We start from the raw sequence: 9,328 nt of genomic DNA on the forward strand, positions 1-9,328 counted from the left end.
TAAACCAAAATAGGAAACCTTGGCTTATCTTTCCTACTTCAAGTAGGAAACCTTCTTTGACTAAGATTCCTCATTTGATTAGGAATCCTTTTGTGAATAGGAATCCTAACACCTTTAGGTCTTCAATTTCGTCCATTCCTTTTGCTCCAAGCATATGCTATCCATTCCAAGTCCAATTTTGCTCCAAAATGCTCCAAAATGCACCTTTTTGTTTCCTTAGCCATGTGAACCTAAAATCACACGAAAATAGCTTAAACTACTAAAATAACTACGAACTAACAACATAAATGCACGAAAACAAGCTAACTAAGTCGCCTAAATATGCTCCAATCAAATTCCCCCACACTTAGCTTTTGCTAGTCCTCGAGCAAAACAAAACAAAAGAAACCATAAACAAAACAAACACATTCTAAACCTTCCAACATGTATCTCAGGGATTTCCAACGAACATGACACATTAAAGAACATCATTCCCACGGTTTTTGGCTTTCTTTACACTTTAACAAACACTTAACCATAGTTACCACTTATTAGTTCACATTTAATCAATTAAAACAACGTTTTGAATGTAGCAACATGCCTTAGAGAATTCCCTCAATTCCTCACTAGGATGCTCTCTATTTTCACACAAATTTTCTAACTTCACACCCTACACTAGGTATATGTGAGAAGATTGAATTAAACATGAAGACTAACACTCACATATGTTATAACAAAGAAGGCATTTTCTGGATTTACGACAATGACATGTATATGATCTCATGAATGGAATGCTACTACTTAGAATGAGAACCAGTGATTCCATATGCTCATACCAACTTCAAACTCCACATATTGAACACATAACATCAAGATAGAAGTTGAGGGTTGTAACGAGGCTAAGGGTATTGGCTAACAAAGAAAGGTAAAGGATAAACAAAGGTTCTTAAAGCAATAGGAAGCAAATTAATGAAATTGACACTTAAACTCACTTTTGATGGCAAAAATCAACTTTTAAACACAAGGGAAGATTCATGCAACATTTAGGGTCAAATTCAAACTTTTGGACCCTTTCTTCAACAACCAACACTTGTGAGTTCATTCTCACTTATCTTTCAACTCTTTTTCTTTCATTTTACCACTTTTCTCTTTTCTTTTAATTTTTCCACGAAATTTTTTTTTTCTTTATTTTTTCTTTGCCGTGCCCTATCATCTTCCCCCACACTCGTTTTCTGCAATATATTGATCAAAATGAGTTCATTCTAAGTCATGCTTCACTATCCTTTTAAGAACAAGGGTATGGAAAGTCCTAATCTAGGCTAGGTAAGGATAACGGGCTAACAAAGAAAATAGGCTTGAAAAGGCTCAAAAGGGGTAATCCTACAATACATATGAAAAGGGATAAGGCTTTTTGGCTTTGGCTTAACTAAACAACTTCATCTTATTGTATGTTATGCAATCAATATCATGCTTTGAATGAAATGGGCATGAATTCTAGTATTTGGAACTATAATGAAATGCATTCCAAGTAGCAACCAAGCAAAGAATGATGAGATCATGCAATGATGTGATAAAAGATAGCACTCAAATTAAACCCTCTTTTTGACAATTGTAGTATAGTTATAGGTAGGGATCGTTCTAGGCCGGGGATTAGGAGGGATTGCTAATCCAAAGAAAATTGACTCAAAGATGTAAAAATATGCTTCAAAACACGTAAACAAACTCAAAAGACTCTTAACTAAACTTGGATGACTCAAAACATACTTAAAAGACTCAAAACAACTCAAAACAATAAAAAAGACTCAATTTAGACTCTAAGACTTAATTTGGACGAAAATACAATTAGTTTTGACTCAAAAGACTCAAAAACACACTTTTGGACAGATTTGAAACAAGTAAGTAAAGGGGATTTGATTTTGGACGAATTTAAAAGAAAAACAAGTAAATTAAAGACTTAAAACAGATTTTGACGAATTTGAGAAAAACCAATGGATGATTAAATAGCCAAGGGACACTTCTCCACACATGATACATGATAGGAGCATATTCATGCGACTTAAATGGCTTGTTCTCGTACATTTACGTTATGTTTCTTTAGTTAGTTTAGTCCTTTATGCTTCTTTTGTGTGTTTTCAGGATAATAAGACGTGTTTGACGAAAGGATGCATTGTGGAGTGTTTTGGAGCACTATTGGGCTAAGGATGGATAGCTTATGCTTGGAGCCCAAGTGTTGGATGAAATTGAAGGCCTTGTATGCACTTGAGGACACAAAACAATGGCCCTAACCCAATTACATAACACCTTGCCATGGGCTTAACACAAACACCATTCCTTGCCATGCAAGGGGAAGCAATTTGGGTCCATTTCATGTACTTAAACTCTAGCCTGATAGGAGCATATTCATGCAACTTAAATGGCTTGTTCTCGTGCATTTACGTTATGTTTCTTTAGTTATTTTAGTACTTTAAGCTATTTTCGTGTGTTTGTAGGTCCAAAGGGCTAAAGGAGCAAAAAGATGCATTTTGGAGACTTTTGGAGCACTTTTGGGCTAAGGATGGATAGCTTATGCTTGGAGCCAAAGTGTTGGACGAAATTGAAGACCTAATTGAAGACCAAAGTGTTGGAACCTTGTTCCCTTTAGTTTTAGGACATTTAAACCTTTCCTATATCCTTAGTCATGCATAACATTCCAACATTCCACTCCTTCATTTCAGCCACACTCCCACATATCATTACTTATCATTCACCACTTATCATATCATCCACTTATCATATCATTCACTTATCTTATCATCCACTTATCATATCATTCACTTATCATATCATACACTTATCACTTATCACTTATCACAACAACAACCTTGCACATGCACATTCATCCACATGCATCTTCCATAAATCAAATCAGCCACATCCACATGCACTTATTCCACTTCATCATTACACCACATTCTCTCTCTTTAATCCACATGCATTCATCATCATTCACTCTAGTTTTAATTCCACATGCATTTCCACCCCCACATGTCCCTTTAATCATTCAAACATGCACTCCCTTTAATCACATGCATAAATCAGCCACATGCATCTCCCATCACCATATCAGATTTCCATCATATTCACATGCATTCCATCCTTTAAAACATTGCACATGCACTCCCTTTAATTAATTAAGCCACATGCACTCTCATCCATTTCATCATTGCAGCCAACACATGTTTTCACATGCATTTTCAGATTGTCCCCTTGCACATGCAGCCACATATTCATTGCACATGCAATTCCAACCCACATGCATCCTTTAATCATTCAAACATGCAGCCACATTCCCTCCTAGCTGTCATGTTCCCCCATTTCACCTATAAATAAGCATCCATTGCATTCATTCTCATTCACTCTTCCATATTCCAGAAATTCGTCAAAACCTCTCCACACCCTTGCAGCAGCCACCAAAACACTTTTCTCCTCCATTGCAGCCACTCCAACCACTCCCCAAACCATTCACACCATCAAACTATCCTTAGACCTTGTGCTACAACGAAGAGGAAGATAAGAGGGCCTAAACGTTCATACAATTCAAGTTTGAGTTGTTGGAATGTTTAGGTGTTTCTTTGATTTCAATGTTTAATTTCAATACTCTTTGTTTTGTACGAATGAGGAATGGAAGAGAAGGGGGCCTAAACGTTCATACAATTCAAGTTTGAGTTGTTGGAATGTTTAGGTGTTTCTTTGATTCCAATGTTTAAATTCAACTAAACCCCCCTTGGCTAGGGGGGGGGATTCGAAATATATGTTTATGCTTGCATTTTGATTTGATTACTTCTAATTGCGTTTCATAAGTTGTGGATTCAATTTGTTTAACTGTTTGATTGATAACTTATTTATGTATGTTTATTGAGAGTGCACGCTTAATTTTCATGCATGAATATGACGCTAGAATATAAGTGAGTTTCACCTAATAGTTACGAACTTATATTCACAAGTAGTGGAGGTTGCTTATAAACAATCGCGTTAAATGAATTCTTGGCATAAGTTTCATGCGTATTCCATAGTAACAAATGCCTCGTCGATGTTTATGATTTCCGTTGAACTTAATGATCTTTGTTGAATGTCTCTATCATGCGTATTCCATAGTTAGGGACTTTGATTAGGAATAATTTGGTTGTAATGCGTATTCCATTCAATCCAATGAATCTAGGGAAATCTGAAAGTTAATTTAAGCGGACCTAATTAACTTGGAGCGTAGAGAAGTCATGGTTTATTGAAATGCAATTGGAAATCATTTTATTATGCAAGTGTAACATGTATGGAGATGAACCCCTTAGCTATTCTATCATCCATTCATTCCATTTCATCAATTTCATATTTACATTCTGTTTTAATTGCAATTTGTTCATTTAATTTAATTTCGTATAAACCTAAATCCCCCTTTACTTTAATGTCAAATTAGTTAGAAATCAATTTATTTTGTGTTTTTAAGAGTCTTGAGTCAAGTTACAACTTAATTTCGTCCAAATTTGTGTTTATACTCAAAACTGCCCAGAAAGTGGTTTTTAGGCAGATTTGAGTGTAGTTGTGCTGTTTTGAGTGTTTTACTTTGTTTGAGTGTTTTAAAGTTTAGTTTTGCATTCCTTGAGTCTAGTGTAGTGTTTTATATTGTGTTTTTACGTTTTTGAGTCAAATCCAAGTGATTAACAATCCCTCCTAATCCCCGGTCCAGAACGATCCCTACTTACATACTTACTACAATTGTCAAAAAGAGGGTTTAATTTGTGTGCGTATAATTCTCGCATCATAGCCCAATCAAACAATCCATCAAAGCCATGCAAAACCTCTAGCCCAATCAAACAATCCATCAAAGCCATGCAAAACCACCATTCACACACACATGCATCCTGAAATCCTTCTTTGCCGTGCCTTCCCCTTAGATTTTCAGCAACTTCTCCTCATCATTGCACCACAAATCATTCAACACATGCATCCATAATCATTTCTCCAACCTAGCATTCCCATTCTTTAATCCAATTTCAGCAAACACATGCTTTCCAACCTAGCATTCCCATCATAATTCCACCACCAATTCAGCCACAAAACATCATCATTGCACCACAACATTTCCCCTTTGCCGTGGCTTTCACTCCCATTTCCAGCATGCATTCACATGCATTTTCAGCACCTACACACCTACATTCCACATGCATAACCAACCTAGTGTCACTCCTATTCATTCCCTTTAATCATTCAGCCACCATCATACATTTATTCTCTTCCCAAACACATACACAACCTGCCATCATTCCAGAAAAAACATCCCATGCCGTGAGTTCCCACTCCCATTTCCAGCTTTCCACAACTTTTCCTAGCTGTTTTATTACATACATTCCCCCTTCATTATTCCAATCACATGCACCCATAATCATTCATTCCCTCCTAGCTGCAATATTCCCTCTTTTCTTCCTTCATTCACCTATAAATAAGCATCCATTGCAGCCACAAAACACTCACTCTTCCATTTTCAGAAAATCATCCATTCACACACACAAACTCCCTTTTGTGCCGTGCCTTCCCCATCAATCCATTCTTCCATCTCCAACCACTCCCCATTCCATTCCACATATACCTAAAGCCCTAAACATCTCCTTAAACCTTGTGCCACAACGAAGAGGAAGAGAAGAGTGCCTAAACGTTCATACAATTCAAGTTTGAGTTGTTGGAATGTTTGGGTGTTTCTTTGATTTCAAAGTTATAATTTAATTCTCTTTGTTTTGTACGTATGAGGAATGGAAGATAAGAGGGCCTAAACGTTCATACAATTCAAGTTTGAGTTGTTGGAATGTTTAGGTGTTTCTTTGATTTCAAAGTTATGAGGAACTAAACCCCCTTTAGCTAAGGGGTGATTCGAAACTATGTTTATATTTGCAATATGAATTGATTAACTTTCGTTGGAATTTCATAAGTTGTGGATTCAATTTGTTTAACCGTTTGATTGATAACTTATTTATGAATGTTTATTAAGAATGCGCGCTTAATTTTCATGAATAAATATGACTCTAGAATATAAGTGAATTTCACCTAATCGTTATGAACTTATATTCACAAGTAGTGGAGGTTGCTTATAAACAATCGCGTTAAATGAATTCTTGGCACTAGTTTCATGCGTATTCCATAGTAACGAATGCCTTGTCAACACTTATAGTTTTCATAATGCTTAATGATCTTTGATTGTATCTTTATTGTGCTTTTCACGTAAAGGACTTTTGGAGAATGTGGTGAATTGCGTTGCGCTAACCCATCCAATTCATTAACTTAAGGAGAACTTGACGGTTAATTTAAGCGGACCTAATTAACCCGGGGTGTTGAGTTTCACAACTTATCGAAAGACCAACTGAGAATCAATATTGTATGCAAGTGTAACATGTGTGGAGAAGAACCCCTTGGCTATTCCATCATCCATATTTTCATCACATTCATATTTACGTTTTGCCTTTAATTACAATTTGTCCATTTAATTTAATCTCGTCCAAACACAATCCCCCCCATCTTTTGTTAAGTCTTAATCATTCGTATTTGTTTTATTTTTGTGTTTTCAAGTATTTGAAGTCTTGTGTACTTGTTTTGAGTTCTTGTTAAGTAAGTTAAGTGTTTTAAAAAATTAGTTTTATTTATTTGAATCAAGTGTTTAGCACCCCTAGTTAATCCCCGGTTAGAACGATCCCTACTTACATCATTACTACAATTGTCACAAATAGGGTTTAATTTGTGTGTCAAGTTAATTTTCGCATCAAATTTTTGGCGCCGTTGCCGGGGATTGGCAAAGTTGCTAATCCCTTGTCTTGAGTCTTGTTTAAATTGTTCAGTTCTGTTTTGTTTTAATTTGTTTTGCACCGTGTGTGTGTGTTTTATTTTCTTACTTGTGTGCAGGTACTAGTTTATGACCCGTAGCTCACAACCTGTTCGTGAGCATATCTCCGACTTTGACGGTGATTTCGAGAGGACTTTGAGAAGGAACAAGAAATTGCAAGAGTCTAATCCTCCTAGTCCCGAACCTGAAGTAGAAGAGGAAGCCACGGATTGGGTTAAAGAGGAAGTACCAACCATGGCCGTGGACAATCGAACCATTAAAGAGCTTTCTGCCTCAGGTTTGGCCAATGCAGCCCCTCTTTGCATTCAATACCCCGCGGCTGCCCAAGGCAAGGCCGATGAATTCGAATTGAAGTCAAGCTTGTTGCACCACATTCCGAAGTACCATGGGCTTTCCATGGAAGATCCCAACAAGCATCTCAAGGAGTTCGAGGTTGTTTGTTCGAGCATGACACCCATAAATGTCGATGGGAACGTTCTGATGATGAAGGCTTTTCCATTCTCTCTTGTGGAAAAGGCTAAGGATTGGCTTTATGAATTGGCACCCGGGACCGTTACTTCTTAGGAGAGCATGAAGAGAGCCTTCTTGGAGAAGTTCTTCCCTACTTCAAAAGTCATTCTCTTGAGGAAGAAAATTAGCGGAATCCAACAAAGTCAAGGAGAATCTTTTCCGGCATACTACGAGCATTTTAAATCCCTTGTTGCATCATGTCCTCAACATCAAATGAAGGAGGAACTTCTCCTTCAATACTTCTATGAGGGCCTTCTTCCCATTGAAAGGCAAATGCTCGATGCTTCGGCGGGAGGTGCATTGGTGGACAAAACACCTATGGCAGCCAAGACCCTAATTGCAAACCGTGCTCTAAATGCACAACAATATGAAGGACTTGGGCAAAGGGACCCCCCACGGCAACAAGTGAATGAGGTAAGTTCTCAATCCGACCTTCAAACTCAAGTAGCTAATCTTACTTCTCTTGTGTCTCAGATGGCCGAAGGAATGAAGATCCAAAGTCCAATTGTATGTGGCGTATGTTCTATTCAAGGTCATCCTTCAGAAAAGTGCCCTCAATTGATTGAGAATGGTGGGTGGGAGAGTGTAAACGCCATTGGATTTCCAAGCCAAAATCAACCAAGGAATGATCCATATTCTAATACATACAATCCGGGTTGGAGAGACCATCCAAACTTCAAGTGGAGGGAGCCTCAACAACCTCACCAACAAGGAGGTTTTAGACAACAACCCCCGGGGTTCTACACCAAGCCATTCGGCCCCAATCCAAACCAAGCACAACCTGCCCAAAACAATCAAGGTACGTCGTTGGAAAATGAAACACTTCTTAAATTACTTACCAATTTGTCTCAGGGGCAAGAGAATCAAACCAAAGCCATGCAAAACCAAGACAAAAGGGTGGATCACTTGGAGAAACAAATTGGGCAGATTGCGGAGTTTGTAGGACAATTCCGAGACAAAGGCAAGCTCCCTAGCTCAACCATTGTCAATCCAAAGGGAGGGTTCGAATCTGCCAAGGCAATCATGTTGAGAAGTGGTAAGGAGGTCGGAACCACCTCAAGGCCATCCAAAACAAGTCAAGAAGAGGACATGTTGCTGCAAGAAGAGGAGGAACAAGCAAAGAAGGCCACGGCAAGGGTGAAAGAAACTTTGCCGCAACCCCCTATTGTGCCAAAACCGTCCAACACGCCTAAGGTAAGTCCAAATTCGACTTTGTCAAATTCTATTCCACTAAACGTGCCCTTTCCTGGCAGGTTTAGGCAAACAAAGAAGGAGGAGCATGAGAAGGACATTCTTGAGACGTTTAGGAAAGTTCAAGTCAATATCCCGCTCCTAGATGCCATAAAGCAAGTGCCCAAATACGCTAAGTTCTTGAAGGAATTGTGCACTACAAGGAAGCGGGCGTCACATAAAGAGGTAGTAAGGGTAAGTGAGAATGTTTCCGCTGTTTTACAAAGAAAGTTACCACCAAAGTGCAAAGATCCAGGTAGCTTTACAATCCCTTGTATTATTGGTCAAACTAAGTTCGAACATGCTATGTTAGACTTAGGAGCTTCAATTAACGTCATGCCATACTCTATTTATGCTTCAATGAACCTTGGTGAATTGAAAAATGATGGTGTGATTATTCAGTTGGCCGATAGATCTAATGCCTATCCAAAGGGCGTATTGGAAGATGTCTTAGTGCAGGTGAATAATTTGATCTTCCTGGCAGATTTCTATGTCCTTGAAATGGAGGAAACCACCCATGCTCCATCCTTGCTGATTCTTCTTGGGAGGCCATTCATGAAGACGGCCTGAACTAAGATAGACGTGTTTAAAGGCTCTTTAACAATGGAATTTGATGGGGAAGTCATTGATTTCAATCTTTCTAAAAGTATTAAATTTCCTAATGACGATCATTCTTGTTTTTCTATTGATATAATTGATGATTTGGCGCAGGAATTTCTCGATTCTTTGGAGAGGGATACACTTGAA

The sequence above is a fragment of the Pyrus communis genome, chromosome 4, assembly GCF_041283825.1.
Source record: "Pyrus communis isolate YQ-2024b chromosome 4, ASM4128382v1, whole genome shotgun sequence".
NCBI classification, from domain to species: Eukaryota; Viridiplantae; Streptophyta; class Magnoliopsida; order Rosales; family Rosaceae; genus Pyrus; species Pyrus communis.